The sequence below is a fragment of the Taudactylus pleione genome, unplaced genomic scaffold (assembly GCF_031769625.1).
Source record: "Taudactylus pleione unplaced genomic scaffold, aTauple2 ptg000090l, whole genome shotgun sequence".
Lineage (NCBI taxonomy): Eukaryota > Metazoa > Chordata > Amphibia > Anura > Myobatrachidae > Taudactylus > Taudactylus pleione.
The window spans coordinates 2,508,938-2,517,238 of NW_028284492.1; positions in this window are offsets into that span (position 1 = coordinate 2,508,938).

Genomic DNA, 8,301 nt, shown 5'->3' on the forward strand with positions numbered 1-8,301 from the left:
TTTACCTGTGTGCCAAAACATCTCTGGTGAATACCCGTGCAGCAGTGTTACCACCTTTACCTGTGTGCCTTTACGTCTCTGGTGAATACCCGTGCAGCAGTGTACCCACCTTTACCTGTGTGCTTATACATCTCCGGTGAATACCCGTGCAGCAGTGTTACCATCCCCACCTGTGTGCCTCACGTCTCCAGTGGACATCCGTGCTACATTTACCGCCTCTACCCGTGTGCCTTCTATCTCTGGTGACGTCCCAAGTAACCGTGAGTCGCTTCCCACTTTGAAATCCTTATTGACGTTTTGATCCTCGTGTCAAGGTGTTTCCTATACAGTATTTTAAGGGACTGTGTTGTGCCTAACAGGCATACCCTCGCTGGGCCACGGGTGTAGTGTCTCTATCCCTGCAGGGCTTGGGTACCTGGTCAAAGGACCGAGACCTGCTCACGGGGTGCAGCTAAGCCCATATCCCAATTGGGGGGGGGTCACTGGCGAACACCATCCTGTGGGTTAGACACCGCACCTTTGCCCAGGTCTCGCCAACACTCAAGACCTGTGGATGAGGAGAACGTACATCCAGGCCCCTCGTCTCCGTTTCTTTCCCCAACTTAGGCCCACCACGTCCTCTTCTCCAGTTTCAGACGTGACACCTAGCCACCTTAACCCCCCAGCTCCCAGTCCTCCAACTGAGGAATTCCTTGTTGCGGAATGTGACACATTGCAACCTGAGCAGATCCACACTACTAGTCCTCCAGCCTGCTACATATGCAGTTATCCATTGCAACCTGAGCAGATCCACATTATTAGTCCTCCGCGTTGCTACATGTAGTTATCCTTGTAACCTGAGCAGATCCACACTACTAGTCCTCCAGCCTGCTACATGTAGTTATCCATTGTAACCTGAGCAGATCCACACTATTAATCCTCCAGCCGGCTACATGTAGTTATCCATTGTAACCTGAGCAGATCCACACTATTAATCCTCCAGCCTGCTACATGTTTAGTTATCCATTACAATCTGAGCAGTTCCCACTCTAATTATTTCCAGCTAGCAAGCCTGTGCAGTTAACCACTGTTGTGAATCTCTGAACTACCAGTACCTGCAAGCACTCTCACTCACACCTTGTGATCTGTACATCCAATACGAGCATGCAGTCGCAGCTACAGTGTGCAGTTCTAGCCACAGCCTGCAGTCTCCTGCATTCAATACTATTACTATCTGCAATGTTGACATATCTCTAGTATGTATTATACTGACTGAGCTCATTCCTCCAAGTTCCTGACACACCACCTATATTGTGCACTATTCGCATATCTGTGTTTTAGACTTCAGTTAGTGTTACCTCCATAGCAGGGTAGCATACCAGTTCCTCAGCATAGTATTTAACTGTTCTCCTTCCTGTTCAGTTTACTCAATGGTAGAACTGATTGTGGAAGAGCCTCAAATGACCACCTCACTTCAATCACTCCAGCACCGACCAGTCTAGCCCAGTGGTCCTAGTTACGAGTCTAAACAAATCATAGATTCTGACAGCTGGTTGTGGAAGATTACGGAAGATATTCCATAAAGCTCACAGCAGCTTGGAATGGAGAAAAGAGAGCCCAGTAGTCGAGGCATCAATTAGTGATTTAAGATTCTACTTTACTAATCACTGGATGGAGATAAAGTGGATGGAGATAAAGTACCAACTAACCAGCTCCTAACTAATTAATCAAACACAGCCTGTGACATGGCAGTTAGGAACTGATTGGCTGGTACTTTATCTCCATATACCCAATAATCGGTTTAATGTGTTTGTTTAATCTTTCTGAACAGTCCCTGCTCTCTGCCCACTTCCTGGCCACAATGTCCTGCAGGTTGTAAGTATATAAGACAGGAAGTGAACACATCCAGTGCTGTAATATTTCCTATCCTAGGGACTGTGCCTAACCTACTGCTGTTTATCTGAAGATTCCTGTTATTCACCCAGTCCGTTTCACTACTCTGATCTCTCCAATCCTGACCTCACCATTTCTGGACTTCTCTTCGTTAGCTGCCTGCCCCAAACCCAGATTGTTTCCCCTTTTGCTCTGCTATCTTCAATTCAGACCCAGACTATATTTAGGGCAGCACAGACGGTGTAATGGTTAGCATTACTGCCTCACAGCACTGAGGTTGTGGGTTCGATACCCACTACGGCCCTAACTGTGTGGAGTTTGTATATTCTCCCTGTGCTTGCGTGGGTTTCCTCCGGGTACTCCGGTTTCCTCCCACATTCCAAAAATATACTGGTTGGTTAATTGGCTCCAAACAAAATTTAACCCTAGTGTGTATGTGTGTGTGCATGTGGTAGGGAATATAGATTGTAAGCTCCACTGGGGCAGGGACTGATGTGAATGGCCAAATATTCTCTGTAAAGTGCTGTGGAAAATGTGTGCGCTATATAAATAAAATAATAAATAAATAAATAGATCACTGTTTGCCTGTCTGTCTAAGCTAATTTGACTATACCTCGGCCTCCTGCATTCAAATGCCTTTGTGTTCTGCTCAAACCTTCCTTGTCCTGCCTGGTACTTACCTGGGGGTGGTAACCTGCAGGGGTCACTAATAAAAACCTCTGCCGTTTAGGCTGCGCACCCTCAGGATTAACAATGCCAAACTAGACTGGCAACTCTGCAGAACCACTAGCTAGGTTAGTGGTTTATAACACCTCTATGTATATCACTATCATCCACTAGCAGAATATCACCCACAATTTATCACTATATAAAACTATCACCCACTATCACCTTGTGTCAGAGTCAACAACTTTAACCCACACAGTGTTCGCAAATACGCGCTGTAGCGTGTATTTTACCCGGGACTGAGCACTTGGGACTCACTTTTAAAAAGTAGCCTGGTCCCTGGGGACGCGCTGTGCTGTGGCCAATCCCTGACAGCTGGCTACAGCACAACGTGTCCCCCTACAAAGAAATACACAATGCTGTCTGTTACAGCAGCCAATGAGAGTCAGATAGACTCTCATTGGCTGCTGCTGTGGAAAGCCATGCTGGGATCAAGTGTCTGATCCCAGCATCGGCACAGCTGCAGGGTAGGTAGCCTTCAGCCAACGGTATTTAACCCCTTCCTAGACCACCAGGGTTGTCGGGCACTAGGCCCGTGGGATAAATTCAGGCAATAGGCCTGTGGGTATATAGGCAGGCACAAGGACTACATAGGGGGCATTAGGCCCAATTGAAGGTATCTGCCCCACAAATAGGTGTGAGTGACCTGGGCATTAGACCCAGGTCACTAAAGGGCAACTAGGTGGGCCACTACTGGGGGCACTGCATAGGGGGGATTAATACTGGAGGCACTGCATAGGGGGGATTAATACTGGGGGCACTGCATAGGGGGGATTAATACGGGGGGCAATGCATAGGGGGGGACTATTACTGGGGGCAATGCATGGGGGGTACTACTACTGGGGGCAATGCATAGGGGGGACTACTACTGGGGGCAATGCATAGGGGGACTAAAGGGCATTAATGTGCGGCATCGTTTGTAAGGGGTATTACTGCATGGCATAATGTGTAAAGACCGGGCATTGATGTACGGCATAATGTGTAAAGGCCGGCCATGGCTGTGTGGCAAAATCTATAAAGGCTGTGCATTGTTCTGTGACATAATGTGTAAAGGGCATTAAAGTGTGGAATAATGTGTAAAGGCCGGGCATTTCTGTGTGGCATAATGTGTAAAGGGCATTAATGTGCGGCATAATGTGTAAAAACCGGACATTTATCCTTTGATAAATATGCCTATTGTTACCTAAAGCGTTATTCGTAGGCTAACCATACTATCACTTTAAAATGGGACACATGAATTAATTACAAAGGTTCTGTGACTGTCGGACTTCATGCCTGGATTTCACCTGGTTTTAATGAGCCATAGAACCTGTGTAATCCATAAGTGTCCCAGTTTAAAGTAATGATATGGTAAGCCTACTTATTCGCTATGGGTTTTGTGAACAGACAAGTCATATTACCTGAAAGATCATGCAGGCATTAAAACATGCATTTAAGGGGCATGTGGCATACATGCCTACCCTCCCGGTTTTCGCGGGAGGCTCCCGATTTTTCGGGTAACCCCCCGCACCCCCGGAAGGGTAGGCATTTCTCCCGCATTCTGCCCACTTCCTAGCGAAGTGGGCAGAATGAGGAGAATACCCGGGGCGATAGCGGGTCTCCGTGAAGGGGGCGGGGCTTAAGATGTGATTCTGAATGAATCACAGCATTTGGCCCCGCCCCCTATGTAAATTTCACCCAATCGCGGCAGTTTTGCCGCGAGGGGGCGGGGCTTAATGATGAGATATGTTAGGCCCCGCCCCCATCGGCCCCCTGCTGCTTCTCTTACCCGGGCTTCTCCCGGGAAGAGATTCTGAAAGGTAGGCAAGTATGGCATGTGGGGGTATCAGATGGGCATTTTAGGGGCATGTGGGGATGTGTGGTGCATGTGGGGAGGTCTGAGAGGCATATGGGGAGCTCTAAAGCATAAATTATGATGGGACCCAGAAATGGTCAGGTAGGACCCCATTTTTTTTTAAAGTGGTGGGTCCTTGGGACCCACATATTTTGTCACTCATCACAATAACTGCACTCTATCAACCACTATCTTTCACTTTCATGCACTATCAACCTCTGTCTAGAAACATGAACCTTTATCTCATTATTGCCCATTACTTATGACCCATATCATCATGTATCACCCACTATCATTACCACACACTATAATTATTTTTATCACTCTTGCTATCACACTCTACGTATCACTATCACTCATTATCTCCAACTATTCGCCTCTATTTACCACTATAACCCTCTATGTATCACTATGACCCCCATCCCCTCTATATATCAGTATAAGCCACTGTCTATACACTATCACCTATCTATAACGATCACCTTGTATCTCACTATTGCCCTTTATGACCCAATATCTCCCTGTATCAGCCTCTATGTATTATTATCACCCACAATCATTCCCTATCTATCAGTATTGCCCTCTATCTTTCGATTTTACACTCTGGTGAAGAGATGTATTAACATCCTGCTAAAGAGCGTTAAATGTCTGCACCTGCTTCGCCCATTATCGCAATGAAGCAAGTCCATATACTGCCCGGATGTATTATAACTTGCCAAAGAGGGAGAGTGTTAACTGACCTGTCTAGTAAAGTCCGCTCCCCTTTCTGTGAGTGGCGCTTGCATAGATTCTGCGCATGCGCCGATCATTTTCTCCCAGTGATGGACCAATGAGGAGACTACTGCAGCGCCAGTCCAAGCTGGCAAAATCGATAAAGTTAATGGGCCTGATTCAGAGCCGTTCGCTATTTGTGGTCGTTCGTTCAAAAACAAGGGGTGGCTATTCAAATGATCCGTTCGCAAATTGCAGTCTGTTCCCACCTCTAAGTCTGAACGAGCGAGCAAAACATACGCTCGTTTTTTTTATAAAAACGCCCCCTGGCCGCACGCACCATACGTCATGTCCGCTATTTATTAGATTAATCGAGTACATCGTACAGCGTATGAACTGCTCGCTATTCTTGTGGTTGGTGTTTTCAACCGCTATTTTGCGAGCAGTTCTGAGGTAAAAAAAACCAAGTGACGTGGTCAATGACGCTGCTGTATTAATTATGCACTCCCTTAAAACGCCCGTTTTGACCTTTAAGCACGCCTGCGTTCGGATCTCCACTCCCCGTTTTCAAGCACCTTCCCCTGTTACCACCCACATACGCCTCATTCTGTCACTCAAAATAGCAGGCCCTCGCTATATTGCGTACCAACGATTTTCGGCCGCACTGACTGGTTCGCGCATGCGTACTAAAAACCGTACGCATGCGCAGATGTGCGAACATCGCTCGGAACGAGCGTACTGCCGCTAGCGAGTGGCTCTGAATGAGGGCCAATATTCGGAACGGTCAGTGCCAATGACAGGTCATACATTTAAAGATACATTTGCACCCTATCTTTAAAATAGCAGTGCCGAAAATGACAGAGGTACACAGCGCCTCCGTCATAGAGAGAAACGGTAACTGGAGCACATAACGTGCACATTTAACGATTTTGCACCTAACACCCCTATGGATCAGTAAGACCCACTATCCCCTCTATTATCCCCTATCTATCACCATAGCCCACTCTCTATAGCTATCACCCTCTATTGGGCATATTCAATTCCAGGCGAAAAAGTCCCGTACTTTTCGCATGCCGGACTTTTCGCCTACATCGCTGGTTTTCAATGCGAAAAAGTATTGCGCACGTGCCCGCTTTTCAATTAGAAATCAGTGAAAACGGGACCCGGCAAAACTCTTAACATGCAAAAAGTCCTGTCAGATTTGGGGAAACCAGCCTGACACCCCCCAATAGATGCACTGACATTGGAGATCACTCTAGATACCCCTGAACAGCCCTGCTGAAGGTATTTGGGGTACATAAATGTTCTCAAAAACTGCTATTTAGCGTCTTTGCAGAAGTGGTGAAGAATAGCATTTAGGAGGCTTTTTTTAGCAGAAAATAAGTAGTCCCAGCAAATTTGGGGTACCTGAAAATGGGTGCTAGGATATTATTAAGTTGCTAAAGTGTAGGTTTAAGAATCATTAAAAATCCACCTTCCGCAAGCACCTGCAAACTTAAAAACACCTGGGGCATACTTGGGGACCCCCCTGGAGTTTATTTCGTTTTTAATTTTGTCCCCCAACTTTGGGCTTTTTCGCCACAAAATTAAATATTTTTTTTTTATTTTTTTACGCAGTTTACATGTTGGGGGACTGTCCCAAGGGTGCAGGGAGGTTCCCGCAGCTTTGTACCCCAAAACACCAATTCTGCACTTTTTTCCGACACCTATTCATAGGCGAAACTTTTTTGCAGGTCCCATTGCATTGAGTTTCCACACCGGCGAAAGTCTTAGGAATTGAATATGGAGGAAACTTTTCATCAAGGCGAAATGACGTCACTCGCAATACTTTTCCACAGAAACTGACTTTTCGCACCTAAATGAATAACTCGGTTATAAAAGCATCCAAAGTTGGGTGCAATAATATAGTTTTAACAGTCTCTATTTTTATAGTTAGAGCTGTTTTGCTCTCTATATTTTCCAGTTGCTGGGGAAGATTGTTGGAATAGAGAGAAGTTTTCATATAACTAGTTATTTTGTATGGTTGGTGCTGCTGAATAGAAGACGGTAAATATACACAGCCGCTTGGTAATAGCACTAATCATTCATCAATTAACCATCTGCAGTCACGTATTGTATCAGTCTTTCTTGCAATCACGAGATTCTGCTACTGTGCTATAAATTGTATATAAATATCTCTCCTAGATCTTTCCATAAGTAACTGAGCTCTGAACCCTTTAGACTTGTTTGGCTGCCTATAAACAGGCTTATACTTAAATGTGAACAGTCTATTTGTCAATAGTACACCTCTTACACCATGAGCTGAGCTAGCAGTTAGCTGTCTTTCTCATAATACCATTGAGAGCTAGTCAGGGGATAACTGCAGTTGTAGTGAAGTGATAACCTCCCTGCATTAGCTAATTTGTCTGGTGTACTATTTCATTGATGAATGAGGGGAGAGTTTGTTTAGACTGTGTAGGCCTCTTGCCTCAGTACCTCAATTCATGCACAGAGCTATCAGGCTGCTCCCCCGGATCCTCTCTCCAGGCTTATTTGGTCTCCAAATCTCTCTCTCTCCTCCTCTCACACCTGCCGGCCCATCCACCATTCCTTCTTTGTCCCCTCTGTGACAAATCTCAGTTTCTCCTCAGCTCCAGATCACCCGTCCAGCACCTCTAGTCCTCTCTCTCCCTGGTAACTGACGCTGCACCCGCACTTCTCCTCTTACCTGACATTTATACTGGTCAGGGTCTCACGCTCCCCCTCTTCTCAGCCCGGCACATGGTCTTGCAGACATTTCCCTATCATGTGGGCTGCTGCAGAGCTTCTTTACAATCACTGCCCCAATGTTTGTTTTAACATGCATGCATATAAAATATATAACACAATACATTTCTATAATATCTTTATATATAAGCTACCTACTAATACATATAGTTATTTTACCACAATATACACATTTTTGCATAACTATATAACCTAATACCATTTTATACTGATAGGGGTCACACATATGTATGGTAAACCAAATACTGAAAGTATTGTAAAGGTTATTTTATTTAGGCAACGGAATTATTCTGGGATAGAAGCCAAGCATTTTAGAATAGCAGCACGTTGATTCTCTCATTCCCCTTCAATACTTTTTCTTAACTGTGCAAATTTAGTCATCTGAAACTCTG